Raw genomic sequence first — 22,245 nt, forward strand, 5'->3', positions numbered from 1 at the left:
TCTTACTTGCAGAAGTAACATCACTGTGCAGCAAGGAGTAGTTTAATTTTGATGTATTTTTAGATTTAAAACGTTAGACTGTGCGAATTTGAGGACAGTATCAGAGGTTCATCCACTCATACACCCAAAAAATAAAAAAAATAAAACTCAAGTCGAAGAGATCTTGCACACTTTGCGAATCGTGATTCTGAATTCCTAAACCGTCAGCACTGGACTCAAAAGCATTGGGTGTTGTACCCAGAATAAAAGATCCAGTAGACACCTGGACTGGTTGGATTAAACTCATTGACCCGTTTAGTTATGTTCGAGTGGTCTTTGCCCAAAACCACTGACTTCCAAGCACTTGCTCACTCATGATGCAACCTTGTTGAGTTCCCATACCATCCACATTCTCACAAAGCTCCCAGCATGCCATCCCATCAACGGATCCAAGACAATGCGGTGAAAGAATTTTGCACTAGCATATTATCTGCTTTTAAGGAGTCTCTGCCTACCCAGCTCCCATAACCTTGCACAATCAATTTATTTAGCTCTGCAGTTAGCCAATACACATGTAACTGTTCCTAGATCTTACACGGATGGCTACTACTTGTTCAGCTCGACTACCACATTCATTTGTGCTCCAGCTGCCTCCCGTAAAGCGAACCGACCATCAGAAGCACTTAGTCCCTTAATGCTGAACCCGCCATGCTTCCAAACTCCTCACAGTAGGAATGCACTCTTCTCTCAAAGGGCAGCCTCTGCCAGAATACCAACGTTAGTGTGCAGGAATCGAAATTAAGATTGGATAAGCAGGAGCCAAGAGCAGCTCCTGTATATCCAGCATTAACCAGCGACCAAGAGCTACCACTGGGGAACAGAACAAGGAGCTAGTGCATAGCATGCCGCAAATCTAACTTCCACATAAAATGAAAACGTGACATTGTGTCCATTATTTATGACCCCTTATGCTTAAAATGTTGTATAGATGTGTCCCAAGGAGTCACATAGTTGTGTTTGTTTTGCATCAGTTGACCTGGGGAGCCAAAAGTAGCTCCAGGTAGATGTTGGGGTCAAGCTAACCAGGCGTTTCTAGGCTACAAGCAGGAGCTAAATAGCTACCAACTGCCCTCAATGTCGAACCCTGCAGTGCTATGATAAAGGATGCCACACGTTTGTATGCACTGAAAGTCTATCTGTTAAAGCATCATCAATTGTACACATCTATTACAGCACACTACCAATGTATTACAAACCACATTTAGGCAAATATAAAAAGCATTAAGTGAAGGTACTTCTAGTTAAAATGGGAGGATTTATAAAAAGAAATACAAAAACTGGCCCTATATCCAAATGACTGTCCTTAGAAAAAAAAGTACACCAATTAAGTGGATTTCATCAAATCTAACAGGAAAAGTTAGGCACTGTAGTGGCAACTGTATGCCTAGTCCAGAGTTCCTTTTAATCAATTTTTCTGGCGACTGCGTCCTCAACACACAGGCCATCTAGCACACCTGGTGAAGGCCAAGACTACTTTAGTGGCTTTTCAAAAAGGCGTGTACCCTGGGATTCCATTGCACAGCCTGCCATGTGTGCCTCTCCCTCTGCCTTTAACAAGCACTATTGTATGGACATGGGCGGATGCCAATTTGGACAAGCAGTGCGGAGACAGCTCTTCACCGGAGATGTAAATAGGACCTTCGAACCACAGGTAGACGGACTGCTTGCATCTCTGTACTACAACTACACAGCTGTCCTCATCCTTCTCGATCTCTCCTCTGCCTTTCACAGAGTCAACCATTCCATCCTCAAAGGCTCCACGATACCCTTGGTATCTTGGAACGGGCACAGGACTAGCCCACATCTTTCTAAACTTCCCCAAGCCATCCTGGGCAACTTCTCTCCTTCCTTTCCCACATGTGGTGTCCACCAGGGTTAGATCCTCTCCCACTGGCTCATTAACATCTACCTTGCTCAGCTTGCACGCCTCATCTCCTCCTTTTGCCCCCACCAACTTCAGTGCTATGTTTTTCAAACTTTCTGCCGACCCTCTTGCACCTTCCATCATTCCTGAATGCCTATCTGCCATCCAGTCATGGTGCATCACCAACGATCTCTGCCTCACAGGAATTCTCCCTGTTCTCACTTTCCCCCCAGAGGCTCAATGTTACTAGACCCCTGGTTCTCTCTAGGCTGGACTATTGCAATAGCCTCCACATGAAGCTACCTTTTTTCACTGTGCGACCCCTCAAGATAATCCAGAATAGGGCAGCAAGACCTTTCCTTGGCCTTAATCCCAGGGATTGCATCTCTTCTGCCCTAGAAAGTCTCCACTGGCTCCCAATTGCTGCACAGATTAAATTCAAATCCCTCTGCATCATCCACAAGGCTGTCTGGGCCCGGGGACCGCACTATCTTCAACTTTATCTTACTAAATACTCTCCATTTAGACCACTACGTTACTCTGGCACCAACTCCTTGTGTGTAGAACATTTTGCCAAACAGAGGGTAAATGATCCATCGCTTTCCTCAGCTGGCTCCCTCCTATGTAACAGCCTCCCCTTCGTCTTGAGCAGGACTTTCTTAAATTCCGGAAGCTCAACACTTTCCTCTACCTCCTCCTTCCCTTCTCTCCTCTGCTAAGCCCACAGTTGCTGCGATTGGTGGCCTGTGGCCTTATGCATCCGCTGGGTCCCTGACCTCCAACACCCAATAGCCCCAGCTCCCGTCTACCCCCTAGCACTTGACAACTTCCAGCCTGGAGGTTCACACTCACACCTATGGCGGCTCCTGGCCATGTAGCATTCGCCAGATCACGCACTTCATTTGTGGCTAGCCCACGAGCTGAGACACCCCAGCACTTACCCACCCCTCTGCCCTCGTCCTTGCATGTTCTGGATACTCAAGGCATGGTAGGGTTGTCCTTTTTCTCCCCCTCCACTGCTTTTAAATATTGTGCTTTTAAATGTGTTTCACCCTCTTGTTCTCTCCCTTTGCCCTGTGGGTGCTTTGAAACAGTATTTTACTGCCTGTATAAGCGCCTAACAAGCGAACAATAAATGCTTGTGATTCTCCCAGAAGTATGGAATAGGGATGGGAGGTAAAGTAGTAAGTAAAAGTTGCTTACCGTAGACACCCAAGCTCCACCCCCCTAAAATGCTTTGCGAAGTTGACCTCTGCAATTAACGGATTGAAGGACGGGGCCCGAAGCAACGCATTAATAGACTCCAGTGCAATCCCATAGAACAGAGTATGAAAGTATGGAGGAAAGGGAATTGGACAAAGGAGTACTGAAGTAAAACGCTTCGGTGGCGTCTTCAAAACAAAGCCAGCAAAGTACATGAGTGGAGGGGGAAATCTGCCATAGAAAACTTTGAGACCTTGTGCAAGCGAATTACTTTTACAATTTTGAGGAGTGCTAATCCAATTTTAACACGTTAACAAGACTTTGCTTGGTCATAGTCAAAACGGTTTGCAATTGGTACTTTATTTCCCACCTCAGATTCCTAAGAGAAAATCTAAAGATTTGAACAGATAGTTGGCATAAAACCTCGTGAGACCTTCACACCAAAAGTCCCAAAAACAGCACAATATGAATAATCTGAATACCCACAACATGATAAAGACATAAGTTTTAACAAACAGTGAAGAATTATCAAGTACATATTGTCGGTACAGTCCACGAATTAAGCTGCAATGGATATGCAGCATTGGGCAATAAAATAAATTGACTTTGCAATTTCAGAACCATCCCCTTAAAACTTTAAAATGACAAACCCAGTCACAGCATAACAAAACCTGCACGAGTTCAAAAACGCAACTTTAATGATTACATGTTCCATAGGTTGCCAAAGAGGGCACAGTAAGTTGTTGCAAGGCATAAACTAAGCAGTGTTGCATAGCAATTTGCTATGCAATTCTGTAGGTTTGCTAATGAAATAAGACACTTGTACAGCAAAGTTATCTATTGAAGTTCCCCTCTTCAATGAAAGCACAGCTCGCCCTGTATTCATCTTTCCCTCTGTGCTCTCTTTTGCCTCTTCTCTGTTCACTTAAAGTGCCAATAGGGAGAAAGTTCAACAGAAATCATCTCCTCCACTCGAGTGCCAAAGGCATGTGTGTAACGCTCACCTGGTATCCACAAGGACATCACTCAGCCTGTTCTGACCTCTTACGACCTTGAACCCTTCCCTGGAGTCGACTGGGCCTTGTTTTCTTGGAAAGTGTGCTCTCCGTCCACCTTTCAGCACAGGGGCGCGTTGATTGATGCAGGCTCGTTGCTGCCTAGTTACTTCACTGGCAAGAGTCCGACAGGTAAGTATAATGAGTCTTGAACAGTTCTCCAACTTCGTTCCTTTCCCTCCTTAGATGGCCAGCGTCCGGGGATAGCGACTGCTGCTGAGATGAGTAGTGCTGAAGGCGAGTGTGCGCGGTGCGCGATGCGACCCTTTCGTATTTATATTGAACCGGAGTTCTTTTTCTATGTCTTTTAGGTACTGCAACGTTTTCAGCGTGGATGCTGGTTATGAAGAAGAAATGCAGTGAGTAAGTGCGGTATGCGGCACCTCTAGATTTTTCCACGCTAACCTGGAGTCTTTTCCCTCTTGCAGATGGATGAGAAGTTCGAGACAGAGTTCCCCCAGAGCGGCCGGGATTCAGGTAAGCGTTTGAAGCTCGTACAGTCTTTAAAAATAAGCGAAGATTTGCTGAATGCTTACTAATGCCTTTTTCTTTTCCTTTAGGAAGCGGCGTGCCGAGATGGGAATGACACCGCCGAAGATGCCCGCAGAACAGAAGAAGCGATGAATAATGGGCAGAAGCGCCGCAAGGTAAGGCAGTTCCTAACGGTGTTCTTGCAGGAGCTGAGCGCAGAAGAAAGATGCAGGCCTACTGGAGACCGATCCGAACACGGCGAGTGTCACGCTGCAGGTGCAGAAAACACAAAGCATGTTTCTCAGCCTGGACGTGGCTTAAATAGTCTCTGGGTATCCCAGGTGTCTCTGGGCTGAACCACACCCAAAAGACTAAACTGCACATGCAGTTCTGGGAACCGAAATATGTGGGGGCATCCATCTTGTCCCCATCAATGCACTACAAGTCCAATCCCTAATGTTATCCTATGGGAGTGAGTGAGTCTGGTGCCACAAGCGCCAAATCCGACTCCAAGTGGGTCTTTGAAGGGATGGAGAGGCCCTTGAGGGCCATGTAGGTGATCGTGGCCTGGCTCCAGCCTGACATCTTGGAGGGCTGGGGACATGAGGCAGGAATCATGACAGAGTGGGAGTTCTAGGCAAGAATGTATTTCTTTTTCAAATAACTACAAATCCAGAAGTAATCGGGATGATACTTTTATTAAGCTTTCTATATTCTGTCTGGCAAAGACTTTATATATATATATATATATATATTTTTTTTTTTTTAAACGACAGCCATGCAATTCCATTCCTAAAATGTAAGTGGTTACATAATGCATAATTACAGCATTGGCATCATCTCCATGCTTAAAGTTTAGGTTAGTGTATGTAAATGTCAGTCAACTAGATTTCATTTTGTTGGGGAAGATGCAGCATATTGACGAGTGATCTCTTTTGAAAATGTACACGATCAAATGCTTTTGATGGCAAACCTAGTTCTGTAACCTACAACTGGTGCTCAACCCATGAGAACCCATACTCCTTGACATTCTATATTGTCACCCTGTTGGTTTATAACAAACTACAATATTTCACCTAGTTTGCCCAGTACTCTGCCTGCTACACAATCCACTATGCTTTGTCTTTTTTCCTCTTACATAATCAATACACAAATCAAACTAGATGCTTATGCAAAGTAGTCTTCAATAGTTCCATCCAATCTGTACATATACAGATATACTGCAATACCAAACACTATTTAGCCTCCAGAGTTCGCTTAGTTTCGTGATTTTGATTTTATTATTTATTACCACCCACAGGAGACAACTGACCAAACTTGTTTTCAGAGCCTTTTTGTAATCATATCTATGTATTTGTGTCCATTCATGCAGCCAACCTTTTACATTTTACAGACACTCATCCATGGCTCGCAAACTCTTTTCGCCCACTTGCATAGTAGAGTACAGCCCTACAGATAAGGGGTGTATCAGTCAGTCACTTTTACTCCCTAGAAATAGTTAAATACTACCAACAAAATAAAAATAGGGAGTACAAATACAACCAGCAAAACTTAGGATCTTGTGCCACTGCTTTCACTCGCATAGCTCCATGGATTTGTTTGGACCAGCAGTGCACGTAGTACCACATTACTGCCCGATTAGAAGTAGTAAACATGCATCTTTTAATGTGCATGAATAACTAGGAGCAAACTGATTTTTACACAAAAAAAATCCAGTAAAATATTTACTAGTTTATAAAATACTCCTATAGGGAAGTAGACTTACGTTTTTACTCCCTAAAAAAACATTTCACTCCCAACTTCAAAAAAATATCAAGTAAAATACCACTTCAAAATCCTATCTGGAGCACTGGGCGAGTAGATTGTTTGATTGGTGAGTAGCAGTTACAAGAGAGGTTTGAATGGTTAATTTAACATTTACTTTGCTGTAAATGTCTAATAAGTTACACTATGCATTGCTGGCCTCTGGGCAGCAGCAGTGTGCCAAACAAAGTGGATTTGTAGTGCTGTGACATGTACAATTTTACAGAAATCCGATTTAAAATGTGTCCTCAGTTGCTATGGGTCGAGTGCATTTCTTTTAGTTTAAATAGGTAAACTAAGTCACCTGGCCTGCAGGTCTAGCTGAAGATTAAAGAATTTGCAAAGCCCGACTCCTCTCACTAATGTCTTATTTCTGCGGCATGCAAAATCGCTGCATTGTTGCTCATTTCATGTCTTGTGTACATATAACCTTTGATGCCATTAACATTACAAAATTGCTAATCAAATGGGTCTGTTTGCTAATAAAACACATTTTAATCAGCCAGTTCTGCTAATCAATTCTCGAAAACCAATTTATGCCTTGTGTTGTAGTGGAACATTTCTAACAATCTCGCAGGTCCTTCCAGTTGCAGTACAGCAGGGACACCACAGCTGCGTACTCTACAATGAATATCTTAAGTCTAAAAAACATATTTCATGTATTCTATGGAATCAACTGCAAAAGGTGGCAGAGTTTGGAGCTAGAGTATTTTTTTCAGACTAAAGGAGTTAACCATTCCCTGCACGTGTGCTGAAGAGGGGTCAGGCCCTTCGGTTTGGTGGCCAATTCCAAAACAAGTCCTTGTGGAGCAATAAAACCATATGAAATAGGCCAGAAGACACCTCGTCCGATTCGCCCTTCAAACATCTACCCATAATACAGTGCTTCTCCCCATCACTCAGGCAGATCTGGCAGTGTAATTGAAATACGGAGGGAAAGCCAGTAAATTCTTGCATCATTTCCCCTTTTATTCTAGCTGTACACTTCTAAAATTGATGGCTGTACTGCCATTTGTGGTATTCATATTTGTTGTGTATTCCCTTCTGTCACAGGTTTTCACCAAATGCGTATGCTTTGCAGATGTTTGTAGCACTTTAGGATACCTAGAATATGATCTTTGAGATTTAATGACGTTCAGCACACTCCCTTCAGCTCGACTTCACCCAGTCAACCTGTGCTCGCTGTTTAAATCTGGAACCTCCAGCGCACAACCAGGAGTGCACAACATGGGCACAAATACTTTTGCTAACTAGATTTAGATCACCAGGAACAAAACCACATTCAAATCCCAGCAAGTAAAAACGCTTTTATGCAGCCACTTAATCTACCTGCTGACTCTGCACAGCAGTACACAGAAGTTTCAGACAACCATACAAGCGTGTCTAAATTTGGCCCGTAATGATCATGAATGTAAGGTGTTAAACACCCACTGCTATTCCCCTACTGGATACCCGACAAGGCACGATAGCCACTATACACTGGACTTGAGTGCTTTACCACTTCTTTATTCACAAGTAGTCCAATCTAATGCCCTGCCAATATCACCTGAAACCCCCTTGGCATCTTACAGGCCAAATATTAATCTGCATGTCTCACCTCCTCCTCTCTAAACCCCCCCAGAATTCTGCAAACCTTTCCCGCTAGCCTTCCTTTATTCCTACTAACGCCCTCAACAAGCTCCATATCTAAGATCTACCAGACTTTGTAATTCACCAAATCTATATCCTACCAATGAAGTCCCAGATACTCTGGAACAGCCGACCTCCAAAACGTTCTCTATTGCTTCCATTGCCAAACCCACCCACGTCCATCATTTGGCTTTCCGAATCCAACTTTATTGACACTTGATACTAAATTGACAGCAGACAAATCTAGCATTATGTCACTTGCAAAGTTATATGAAACAATGAACTCCAAGATCAATAACCACAATCTTATTGTACATATTGTCAAAAACGGACTGGATTACTGGAGAACTGATGCCTCTGTCAAATATAATGCTGCCAGCAAAATCTGCCATGCAAGGACCTTTGCTGTCTCCTTATCAAGGTTCCCTGTCCTACTACCGATCCGGAGAGCAATACCACCCCAGGAACTGCATTGGCTGTTGTAATTCCATCTCCGACCCCAGCTCTTATTCAAGTAGAGAACATTTCAGTTTTGGAAAATTCGACTCTGGATATTACAAATGAACTCAGGCCACACACTGATCTTTGAATTATTCCATCAGCATACGTGCAAAATAAAAAAAATAAAAAAAAAAAAAAACAACCACCCCCACCCCAACTCCAAAGAAAACCCTAAGAATCAACCGAATTCGAATCAGAAAAATTCCAAGCAAAGAGCAAGAAAATTCCTGGATCGAATAAGCCTTCCACAAAAAAACAATCCACCAGCTGAAGTTATTATTGATCCCACCTCGCAGCTCTCACTTGAAGTGGCAGGATCTGAAGGGACTGCGCTCCGGTCGGTGGAACCTGCACATGGCCCCTTGCAGACCGTACAAGGTACTGTACCTACTCCCGATGTGCCTAATGAAAATTCTAGCCTTGCAAATCACGTTAATGACCATGTGGAACAGATTGATAAAGTTCTTATGAACCTGTCTGTATAGCCAAACTCCCCTCCTCCACAGCTTGATATCATCCAGAGTTTACACTATCCACAATTAAAACCATCAGCAAATTATCTGAGTCGACGTGGAGTATCCAAACTTTCAAACCTTAGAACAGAAAAGACTCCAAATAGCCTCCACGGAGTCAATAGTTTCAAAGACTATCAACCCTCAACCTCCTTTTGAATCATTGCTCCCGAATCCTACACACCTACAACCTCCTCAAATACCTTTATTAAGTGCTCAGGTTGTTGGAAATACTCTGCTGGCTCAACAAATACCACCAGAAATTGGTCAGCCTGTTGCTAGTAACATCGCTCTTACGGACTCGGCTCTTAATTTTGACTATGCTTGATAGGCTCCAAGCTGGTCCATACCCAAATCGAACAACCCTATTGACACTGCTTCAATCAGTTAGAGTTGGAAGCCATCTGTTGAGATGACATTACATCCATTCACTTTATTGATCCTTCCAACATGGACATTGTAGCCATGGATGTAACATCAAATATTGTCAAAAACTTAACATGGCAAATGAGGACACAAGTACAATCTTGTGGATTTTTCATGCAGGTACAATCCAGCTCCCCATCCGAAAAGCCCTACACCACAAGCATCAGTCACTCTGCATCTACTAATTGCAAATGCACTTGCAATCATAATCCCAATAAAAATCAAGACCCTGTTAAATCGAAACCACTGCCCCCCCCCCAACTAAGTGAACTTGACTTTTCTAAAGCAGTCAAAAACAACTCTAGATTCCAGAAATGCTAGATTCATATCCAATCATGTCAACTTGCAACGAGTCTTCACGCACCTCTTCACCCCTAAAGCCAAGGCCCGAACCGTGCATTACGTTCTCCAGGAAACTTGGATCACTGCGCAACCAGTGTGGCCCAACTTTCTAATTGCTTATGTCCAGGCTAATAAAATCTAGGTCGCCCATCAGCTGGTCAATAAGTTGCAGTCAATATAGCCTTCAATATCCACCTACAATCGTGGGCTGCCCCTTGTGTGGCATTCAACGTGTCAAGCTCTCTACGCCAAACCAATTCCATCCTTTATATCCATCTACAGCACTGCTAAATTTATATTGGAATCCCACAACCATCAGCGACTATTCATTTTTATCCCACGTAGAAGCAATGCTGGATCTAATCTTACTCACTCCGTTCAAACCACCATCATAACAGGCGATCTAAAAACAGTGCTTTAAAAACAAACACAAAAAGTGTTACAACGCGGGCTAATAGGTGGATGTCTTTAATATCTACACGTAATTTTATTATGCTTTACCGCAATATGTTCACGGAAGTGAAAGGGAACTGGTGTCGCAGGAACCCAGCGTGAAGGTAAGTGGGGTTTGTTTATGTTGGGGACAAGGGTGGGGGTGTGCTGAGGGTATGGGTGGGAGTGTGTGGGTATGTGTGGGTATGTGTGTTCGCATGAGAAAGGTGCAGACTTTTGCTAGTTCACACCTTCTCATGCAAACGTTCCGGCCGTGGCAAATTCAGCCGTGGTCGGATCACTTGGAACCAATAGAGTAGGCATCACGTGCATGCACAAAGGGTCTCACAGTAGTTGCAGCACACTTAGAGGGAGAACATACCAATCTATCCCCATCTACCAGACTGGCTCATAACAGGCGAACTCTGCAGTTCAGACTAGAAAAAAACGCAAAGCAAACCTATTCTACACTCTAGGTTTCATAATCAATCTACTGTTGTCCCCCCGTGTTAAGCATGTCCTCTATCCAGGTTAAAAAACCTGATCCAGTAGCAGACTGGGACGATATAGAAGAATTATTTGATTACGACTCAGTACCGGGCACGTCTAGAGCAAATCTAGAAGATGACTTCGAAATCAGAAGCATCGGAGAGACAATCGATAGATAATATGAGATGGGGCTAGAAAAAAATACCCCATGGGAAAAGAGGATGAGCGTCTTGAGAGTACTCAGTTGCACGATACTGAGGACGCCTCCGAAGTAGCAGACAGAGAGCTGTCCTTAGATAGGCACTCTAAACAGAAATGAGGAGGATGAGAGAAGTTGTACGAGTTAGGCACAGACAATATCGGATGCAGAAAGAATGTGAATAAAGAAGACGAGAGAAGTCGCGAAAGGCGCTTCTCTAGGGGAAAAGGAATAAGATGGTCGGATTCTACTGGGTCTGCACCTAAGACATCGTAGTTAGTCATACAATCAGATCGGCATGAAGAGTGTCACACGGTCAGAGGGGGGGGGGGTGTCTCCACCACCATATGTGAGCAGGTGAAGGACATTGGCAGGTAGACAGCAATACTGGAATATTACCCCTGCGGTAGACTGGAAAATGAGGAAAAGGACTTTAATGTGTCGCAGTTCCCATTATTAGAAAAAGGAGCAACGAGGCAACAATATATACCTTGGCCGCAGAAGACAACCTGAAAAATAAGCTCCCAATGTCGACATCTGGAGCCGAAAAATGGTTACACGAGTTAGAAAAAAAATGACAGTAGGGAACACTTTAGCTATAGGGGATATAAAAGGGTCTTTTAAATCGCCATACTTGGCGATAGAGCTGACTATGTGTGGACACGTGCAGGTTACCCTGGGGTGACAACAGTTAAACAGCGCAGAGCGCTGTTTAACAATTGCAGAACCGCGGTATGGAAAGCGCTTCGAGTGCTAAACCCAGACACTTCTGATATGGGTGCTATAATGACACGCAAGATGGAGGGAGATGATCCGTTGTTTTAAATTCAGAATTTCCAAGACGCGTGGGTATTGGAAGCGCAGAAATATTTGGGGAAATCTATACCCGTGTTTTACCACATATGCTGCCAAGGGCTGCCAGAACAGGTACAGACGCAGCTCAAGAAATTGGTAGGAATGGAGGCTAAACCATGGTCTGAAATACAGCCGACCCTCGCACACTGTTGCAGGTTGCTGCTAGTGAAAAATCACAAAAAGGATGCTGCACGAAAGGGCGAAGAGGCTAAATTAGTGCTGAAAAAAAAAAAATCAACCAAATATGCAATTGAGGGGCAATGATAACTAATACAGATGGATCAAACATGCAGCAGGCCAATAACCAAAGGCAGTTTGATCAAACAAATAATGGAAGAGGAAGAGGATGGCAGAGTAATCCAGGGAGGTTTTAAGAGTAATCAGGGAGGTTTTCAAAATATGCAAAACGGAAACCAGGATATGCAGAATGGGCAAGTAATCGGACCACCACCAACATGTTGGACATGTGGGATGACAGGGCATCTAGCACGCATGTGCAGAAGTCAAGCAATGGTGCAAAACCACCAATTCACAAGAGGAGGGATGGTGAATCCATCTGCGTTCTCGCAGCAGGGTGGAAATAGATTTGTGCAGAATCACACGGTGCAGCAGCAAGCGCCAAGAGTACAGCAAAGCTTGCAACCACAGCGGGTGGTGACAAATTTTCCACAGGGATAGTCTGAACAGTCTCTGATGCAAGTGTCACAAACATGTAAAGGACAGGTACTGAATTCTGCAATAAGAGATGCCACTGGTGATGGATGAAATCCATTCACTCAGTGTGGGACAGGATTATTTATTGACTAGGACAGCTCACTGGGAGACCTGATGTGTTCTATCCTATCAGCAACACCGAACCCTCATGAGGAACCAAGGGTAGATGTCTTTATAGGGGATAAGGAATATGCTTTCTTAGTTGACAAGTGCGACACGCTCATGTATACATGAAGGCAGGTTTTTTGTCCGGCGACGCCTTAAATACTCAGGGCTTTACAGGAACAAGTTGTGTTCCTTTTACAAAACTACTTCGTTTCCATAGGAGAATGAAACATGAAAGTGCCACTGCTATATTCAAGGCAGTCTCCTGTAAATATATTGGGACGAGATTTGATAAAGTTAAACATGACAATCTCGCTCACGGAGAAGGGCATAGTATTGTTCAACTCCAGGAATGCATTATTTGAACGTGTGTGAAATAATTAGAGCATACGCAGGACTAACGGCTAGGAGAGCTATTCCATTGGAACCAAAGATATTCACATATGGAGTGCACATATTAATGTCATGGCTACCAGGCCTTGCAGACCGAACAATGAGAACCCCAGATGAATTTCTATTCAGACCAAGCATACCTATGCATGAGGAAAAGGGACAAGTGTTTCCCATAATACAAGCAGCCATAGTGCGAGGAGAGATGCTTTGCTTGATGGTTGTGATGAAGGCAGACAATGGTACGCAGTAATCGCAATTGGGGAAGGTTACATATTGACTGACATCAGAGATGACCATCTATTTGAAAGCAAATAGGTGAAGATGAGTTGACATTTGAAGTAAATCTCATTTATTGGGTGAAAATGATTTTTTAAAAAAAAAGGTGCCCCCAGAGAATGATGCTGGCACAAAAACGTTCTGAATATTTTGATGACGACATGGCAAAGGTGCCTGTCTCTGTATGCACTACAGGCCCTTATGACGTAGGCTTACTGAAAGGAGTCGGAGAAGTGAAGATTAAATTGTAATCAGGAGCAGTTTTACCGAGAGCACAACAGTATCCTATGTCTAGGGAGGCAGATGAAGGGATTTTGAAGACAATTTCTGCAATTATGGATCAGAGCATCTTAGTGACGTCAGAGTCTTCATGCAATACTTAGATTTATCCTGTGAAAAAAAGAGAAAGGGGTATTGGCGTTTAATACAAGATCTGCGCCCAATAAACCAGATAGTCAAGGCAGAGTTCCCTTTAGTCCCGAACCCGTCCACGATCCTATGTAATATACCGGTTGAAGCACAGTATTTCACAGTGATTGACTTGAAAAATGCATTTTTCTCAATCCCGTTGCAAAGACTCACAAGATGTGACGTCATTTATGTTCAGACAAATTCGTCTGAAAAGCACAAGGCTTCCTCAAGGGTATCGAGTCTCCTTCAATTTTCAACAGGGTCCTGCAGATGGACCTAAGCAATATTGCATTAGAAAGTGTTGTCTTGCAATATGTGGATGACATTCTAATTTGCAGCACAACAGAGGAAAAGTGCAAACGAGATTCCATTCAGCTATTTTCTATACATGATGAGAAAGGATATAAATTTGACAGAGAAGTTACAATATTGTCAACAAGAAGTGCTGTACAAAGGCCAGCTGATATCACATGAAGGAAAAAGGGTCACCCCTGAAAGAGCTGAAGCCATTTAAAAAACAGCTAAGCCACACATGATAAAACAAATGCAGTTTTCTAGGGTTATGCAATTATGTCAGGGCATGGGTCATTAGTTACAGTTCATATACTAAGCCCTTATTACAAGCCTTAAAGAAAGCACAGGCAACAAAGGAAAAAATTGTGTGGACTAAGACCATGGAGGAAGGGTTTGATTAACTAAAAAAGGCCATTTGCACAGCACCCGTTTTAGGGAATCCCAATTAGGCAGAGGAATTCTACCTGTTTTCACAAACGAATGGCAGTGTTACAACAGCAGTCCTTACACAGAAAGCCACATTGGGGTATTGGCATACTACAGTAGGAATTTGGACCCAGTAATGAGAGGTCACTTACCTTGCCAACAAAGTTTGGCTGCTGCAGCGTTCGGCATAGAACAAGCTACAACCATTGTGAAGGGTTGCCCAATGACGGTTTTCGTCGAGCACGCATTATTTGCCATTTTAGAGAAACCGAAAGGCACATTGACATTTCAGAGAGCTTCTGCTTATGAAGTGGTCTCGTCTAATCCAGCGATTAAAATAGTTTGATGCAAAATAGTGAACCCAGCTATGTTTGTAGCAGAGCCAGTCACTGAAGGGGAGCCAATACATGATTGCGCATAATATGAAGAATGTTATGAGATTTCTAGCGTGAAAGAAAATGCATTGGCTGAAAAAGACCTCGTCTTTATGGCCGGTTCTTCGAGGATCGATCCAAATGACAAAGATATACAGGTGCCGCTGTGATGAAGCACACAGCAAATGGGGAGTTTCGAGTACTTGTTAGTGCACGGTTACCCTCACATTATTCAGCACAGGCTGCAGAATTATTGGCATTGATACTCGTGCTTGAGAATCATGCAGACCAGGAAGTAACGGTGTACAGCGACTCCGCCTATGTGACGTCGACAGTGCACGCAGGCTTAGCATGCTGGAAAAGAAGGGGCTACCTCTGAGCAGACGGCACGCCAGTGCAGCACGCCACCTTATTGGACAGGCTCATTAAGGCACTACAACTCCCAGTGGGCATATCGGTCGCAAAATGTGCCACCCACACAGAAGGGACAGATTTGATCTCACGTGGAAATCAAGCAGCAGACACTGAAACCAAGCATGTGGCAACCGAAGATGAAATAATCATGAATGTGGAAATGTCTGATGTGCATGAGAAAATGATTGTTGTACGAAGTGAGCCAGAAGGCTATAGCAATATGCCAAAACGACAGTTAATGGAGCTCCAAGGAGAAGCAGCACAGGAAGAGAAGAACCTATGGAAGCAAAAAAGGCGTTCTTTAAACCCCTCCGAGAGCTTGTGGCGACAGGACAGAACAGTTACACTATCCAACGCACATAACAAAAGAGAATCTAGCAGCAACAATTGCCTAAGACTGGTTTATACCAAACTTGGCAGAACATGTTGCATTTTTTATGGTAAACTGCATAATCTGTCAGAAGTTCACAGCTGGGCATACACTACCTGTGATTAGAGGAGTCATCCCAAGGCCTAATGGGCCTTTTCAGCACTTTCATATCGAGTATGTCGATATGATTCAAATATGTAACGGGTACAAGTATTTAATTGTTGTGGTGTGTCCATTCTCTAGATGGATAGAAGCAGGTCCATGTACCCACCCAGACTCTACATGTGCGGCCAAATTTCTGGTGAGGGAGGCGTTTCCCAGATGGGGAGTGTGTGAAGTTATGAGGTCAGATAATGTTCCTCATTTTGTTAATGCAGCATTTGAACGGATCAGCGTGTTGCTTGGTATAAAGCACAAGTTTTCATCGGCCTATCATTCTCAAGGGAACAGGATATGCAAGAAGCTCAAGGGCTTGTTAAAGGAAAGGATAGCCAAGTTGAAGCTTACTCTGAAGAAGAGATGGTTACACTGTCTTCCACTGGCACTGTATGCACTCGGAAACCAACCTGGTTCTGATCACCTCACGCCGCATGAAATTTTAACTGGCAGAAGGATGCAGACACCATTAACACCTCGAACTAGAAGTGATGCTCAGTCAACAGGAGAAGTGTTAGGATTGGAAATGCAAAACTACTTGAATTGCATGACATCCTGTTTTTCTGTAATTTCAGGACAGCTGCAGTGATGACAAGGGTGTAGGGCAGTACAAAATGCAGAAGGAGATGTGGGCACGGTGGTAGGACGAGCCATGGTTCCACGGACCATTCATCTTAGAGGACGTCACACCCTCTGCGTCAAGTTACAGGGAAGGCGAGCTTGGACCTTCCTGGGCAATGGCAAGCTATACATCGGACAAATCCCTCTGCCTGCACCCCACCGCGGAGAGACTACAGACAACGAGGAAGAACCACAGCATGTGCAGACAAGATCCATGAATAGGAAGGACTCGTGACCAGTCAAGCAAAGGGCAAGAAACTTTTGTGCAAAGTTGTGGCTTATTTCCTTTAAGCATAATAAGGGAAGAAGGACACAAAACACAAACGCTCTGTGCATCCTAGTTGCAGGGTGAAGGAAGAGAATAAGCCACAAAATAGCTTGTTGGCTTTGGACAGGCACACTGAACCCTTGATAAGAAAAGCTATGCCGAACGTTGATCGAGGATACGTAAACTGGAAGAGAATACAGTATCCAGAGTCCTTCGCCACAGAATCCTTGTTTGGACTCACTTATGGTGTCACGCAATAGTAGCCTCATTAAAAACATTCTGATCTATTTCGAGTTAGTATCGAGGTCCTACCCGTCGCTGGTGGGAAGGCTCACGAACAGTTTCTTCAAGATCCTGAGAACGAAAAAACAATAAAGAGGCTGCACCAGGTGATTGCAAAACAGTTTCTTTTACTTCCGGAGTACAGCGAAGACAAGACAAATGTCCCTATCACAAGAGAATAACAGACTTGCCAATGCTGTGTTTTTTCGCTTAATTGAAAACTTTCCAGAACTTGTGGGGAGACATGCCAATGTCGACGTCCTCACTTTCATCAGAGATCCAGCAAACACTACACATCTGAGTATGCTCCTGCAGATCATTGTGATTCAGGTAGAACTTTCCAGTCATCATCGAAATCACAGAAGAGTGTAGAAACTTTTTCCTTCGAGGGACAGATCGTGAAGGTGTTGGCAACGACTTCACTTGTCTTTATACTGGCAAGAAAGCAACATGTCTCGAGTGAAGCAAAATAGAGGCATAGACTGGGAATTGGTCTATATGGAACATGCAAATTAAGACTTACTTCACTTATTGCCTCATTTGAACTTTCATTAGCGGAAAAAGGACAAGAGACAGTCTATTATTCGGACCAAGAGGAGAATTGGTCCAGAACTTGTGATCTACAAGCAGAGACAGCAGAGTCCATATATAGGGACACTGTTGAGCATGCATTAAAGAGATTTGTTTTGCTTCCTTACATGATCGAGATGGGAAGCCAGAACAGCAGAGTAATTCTCCCCCATAAGGAGAGACGTTCATACTGGCCCCGGAACAAATGCTGCAAGATTACCTACAAGTGTATAATTTATACATGCATTGTGTTCATTATCATACTGTTGTCATTAACGATTAGAACTGTGTTTTCTATAGGTCCACAAAGCGTTCAGATTCCCGTGCACCCACCTAATAATGTACACATGAAACCTACAAAGGTGCCCAGACCTTACAGTCATTCCAGTTCCTAGAAAGAATGATAGAGTGACTGAACTTGAGATGGATGTGACACTTGTATTAACAAATGGATTGGAACGCCAGAGACAGGGTCGGACAAGTAAACCAGACAAGGTATTGATGAAAGGTACACCTACACAGATAATAGGCACATACACACCAGGTCTAGTGTCAATGACATCAGAATCACATTCTAGAGAATCGGGAAAGTTTGGACAAACACTGATAAGTTTCACGCCAAAAGAAGTTGAGAAAAATGGAGGAGGCTGAACTTTTAAAGGGACAAAAGGCTGTAGAGAACAAGCAAATGGAGACAACACCGGCAAGCACACCTGATCAACAAGAAATGATATCAGGACATTGCCTGGAAGAAAGATACGGACAGAAATCTAGACACATTTTCATGCCCAGTTGGTATGTTGAAAGGATGAAGCATATTGCACTTTCTCCTGCTCGAATAATACAAGTGGAAACACCCAGGTCATTGATGGAGATGCCTGAGAATCCGTCATCAAGAAGAAGCTACACGGACGTACTGCATGACATGCTTGTGAAAGCTCATATCAAAAGAATAAGAGCCAGAAGAAGCCCACAAGACTAATGTATTGAACGATTACCTGGACAGCACACATGAAAAACAACATATGGTACCAACATATGAAGGAAGTTGGAAGATGAACTTCAGATGAAAAATGCTTTGTTTGTGCGCTCCTACCATACAGCATGGGAAGTCAAAGATCTTTGTAGCTGTTGAGATATGTCAAAACAGCACACTGCCCATCATATATAGCAATGTGCACAACCAGAGGCCAGTTTATGGGAAGTGATGCTTCACTTAAATGGGCGACTGAGGCAAATGATGAAGATGATTATGCCCAAGACATAAAAAGACGAGAAATCATGGAAAAACAAATGTGATCAGATATGAGAAACCTGGAGTGAAAGGAGCCAAGATCAGAAGGGAAACAAACAAAAAGCTGAACGTAAAAGGAATATATACAGAAGAACTCGAAGATGGAAGGTTAGAAGTCACATTCACATTTGGGGAAAAGTGCTTTCTCCAGAAGGATGGGAGAAAGGAGTGGTGATCTGCAGAGCATGGATGATCATTGGCTACTATAAAGAAACATTGAAAATGCACAAATGATATGCAAACCATTAAGGCCGAGGCTGGCAAAACTGCTGACATGGGTCGAAGGCAGAGGAGGACCCATGCAGATAGTGCCCTTGGTTAGTGCCAAACTTTCAGAAACAAATGGTACAAGAAAAATCAGAACTGTGGATGAATCTTCGATGCTAAATGAATGATGCATGGAACTGCAGTGATCATAGATCACTACTGGGCGTGTGGATCCAAAGCATATATCAGATTGCCAAAGAATTGGGGAGGTATATGTACATTGGTGAATGTCCATGTTCCAGCATTGGCGATTCCAAGAAGTGATCTGAATATTGACAGTTTCCCGAAAGCAGATGCTCACCTGAGAAGGAAGAGATCTGTGGAACTGCTATGCCAAATTGAGAGAAAACTACTTCCCTGCCAAATTGATAGAAGCCTTTGATGCCATCCCGTATGAACAATTCTAATGCCAAGAACTCAGGTTGGAGCAAATACTAAATGGTTGCAGATAACCAGATGGGAGTTACTGCAAGCCATCAACACGACCATAAAGGGATTTAATGCAATCAAGGAAGAGCAAAGAGCTATTCGACTAATGACGCTCCAGAACAGATATGTCCTAGACATGATCACAGCCATGGATGGAGGAGTTTGTGCAAAAATCGGAGAATCATGTTGCACATTTTTACAGTCACACGATGACGAAAATGAAACCTTAACAGAAGACATAGGTATGATGACTACAGAATCAGATGATAGATGAAGTTGACAAAGTTGGCGATGACGGTTGGTTTGGAACACTGTTGTCATGGGTGCCACAATGGATGGCAGATGCATTCAAGTTCCGAGAAGCCCTGCTGGCGATGATCTTGCTTGGATTATGTATAATCAAGCTAATAATCTCTCAGTGCCAGAAAACTGCAAAAAAGGCCATATGGATGAAAATCATGATTGATGTCGAGTCAGGATGGAAGGCCAAGGACCTGACTGATGAAATAAGAGATTTTGTGAAGGCCAGCATTTATGCACCAGAAGGAACAAAGTTCCTGTATCCTAGGAAATATAGAAAATGTGGGAAGATGGATCTACTGCAATCCAAGTGGAGCGTGTCAACTAATGACATAGAACAAAGATTAGCATGTGAGAACAGTAGGATGCTTGAAGGGAGTCCTAAAGATATGGACCCCAAAGAAGCATTTCTTCAGACCCAGACGTCTAGATCGAGGATGAAATTACAGTGGACACAAAGAAGGAAGTGAGAGTGGTCGATGAATCGCCCAGAGGGGAGAGTGAAGAGGAAGTGCCAAGTATCATCACACTTCAGCCACCCCCTTCGTAGTAACCGGTACTTTCACGTCAACATATGTGACGTATGAACAAATAAACCAGCAAAGAGCAGTTGTTGGGCTCTGTCCAGTGCCTGTTAGAGTAACAGCACCTATTGAAGCACTGACACCTAAGAAAACATGGACCATAAGGTACCCATTGAGAAAAACATATCTACAGTCAAGACAGAATGACGGTTGTCATAACGGAATACCCGAAGAAGCCAAGAAGGTAATAAAGGAAGACGAATTGTGACATAAGGACTCAGACTGACGCACATAGAGGATATAATGACCTGAGAATACGGACAGACGAAATACCATGGATAAGTGACATCTTGAGCCTAAGGTGAAGAAGTTGATGTCAAAATGCAGAAACTTATGCCATATGCATGAAGATATTCAGCTAGTTTAAACGTGTACAGGTGCAAGACACCGCAAGAAGCAAAGAAATTGTTAAGCTTGCTTATGCCTAGTAGTAGAATAGATTGCGGCAAGCACCAACATATACATATACATACATTACATGGCCACCGTAGTGGCCATGTAGTTATGGTTAAGTTGCTGTTTCCATAGGAAGAGCACTTTTTGGGCGGCTTATAACTTCGCTTCTCCTGGACGGATCCTCACCAAACTTTGCAAAGAAAGTATATGGGTCACTCTGAATGTTTTTGCAAAGTTTGGTGAGGATTCGCCGAGGGGGGGCAAAGTTATAGGGGGGGGGTCCCAAAACTTTTTCTCCTCCCATAGACTGAATGGGAAAAAACTTTGCGCACGGCCACAAGCCAAACCGCTGGACGGATTTACACCAGCACCCCGATTGGACCATGGCCTTGCGTCATGTCCGCGGGCATGCGATGTGTTCGCTGATTGGACGGCGAGGGGCGTGGAGCGCGTAAGATTTTCTGTGGCGCCCGCCATCTTGTATTCGCTATCCATCGCGTACAGCGCGGTGAAACGTGGATAAAAAAAAAAAAATTGTATTTAGTGCTGTGTGTTGGTGTGTAAGAGTGTTTGGGGAGGGTGGAGGAGTACGAGATAGGTTCAATGTTTTGTTATTTTATGTGCTAGACGTTTGTTGCGTTCGATTTGTCCACGGAGAACACGGCTGTTCTGACATTTTGTAAATAAACTAAATAGTGGGGTGTTTAGAGGACGGAGTATGTGTCATTTTTGTTCGCAAGGAAGGTAAAAATGAGCTATGAACACTTGCGGTGTACTTAATTGTTCGTAAATGCACAAACTGGGGGTGTCCTCAGGACGCTGTCCGTATTGTAATCTGTCTAGTTGAATGTGTTCTAAGAACACTCGCGGTGTCCCTGAATGGTTGCAATTACACAAAATGGGGGTGTTCTGAGAACGTTGTTTGTATTGTTCGTTGTAAGGGTGAAAGTGTTTTAAGACCACTCCTTTTGTCCACCAATAGTACAATTTCCTACGGGCATCAACCGACTTTGTCCACTAAAGAAACGATAAATCCGGCTGGTGTGTGCCGACATTATGTGATAATCCTATGACTGGCGCTATTGACCTGGCTGACTTGCTTTTGCGACACTAAATCATATCTCCCGCCCCTAAGCCTGATATTATCAAAGCATTCATATTCACCGCCTCGCTCCGTGACGTTACAGGGTGCATCATCAAACGCGCCCAGTCCTCTCCAGTCCTAAGTGACTTTACACAGATCCCGGAAGACAACACATTATGTCACAACAAGGCGCGCCACAATTCGGAATATGAAACTGTGGTTTAAAAGTAAACAGCAGGATTGTACATTTGGTAAAGTACATTTATTTCACATGAAATGTTTAGTGAATATTCAGCGATTTGCTATTGTCTCTGCTGTCGATCAGCAAAAGTTTATTTTGAGCCACGCGTTGTTCCTTTGCGGTAGATATGATAAAAGCAGTAAATGGTCACTCTGA

General features: G+C 43.5%; 1 protein-coding gene across 16 annotated transcripts in view; it reads right to left on the minus strand.

Annotated features, from left to right (window-relative positions):
- Positions 1-22,245, minus strand: part of PUM1 (pumilio RNA binding family member 1) — a 1,312,543-nt gene that overhangs the window by 1,231,552 nt on the left and 58,746 nt on the right. The gene's annotated exons all lie outside the window — the stretch shown is intronic.

Source organism: Ambystoma mexicanum, chromosome 11, assembly GCF_040938575.1.
Source record: "Ambystoma mexicanum isolate Mex_15411 chromosome 11, UKY_AmexF1_1, whole genome shotgun sequence".
NCBI classification, from domain to species: Eukaryota; Metazoa; Chordata; class Amphibia; order Caudata; family Ambystomatidae; genus Ambystoma; species Ambystoma mexicanum.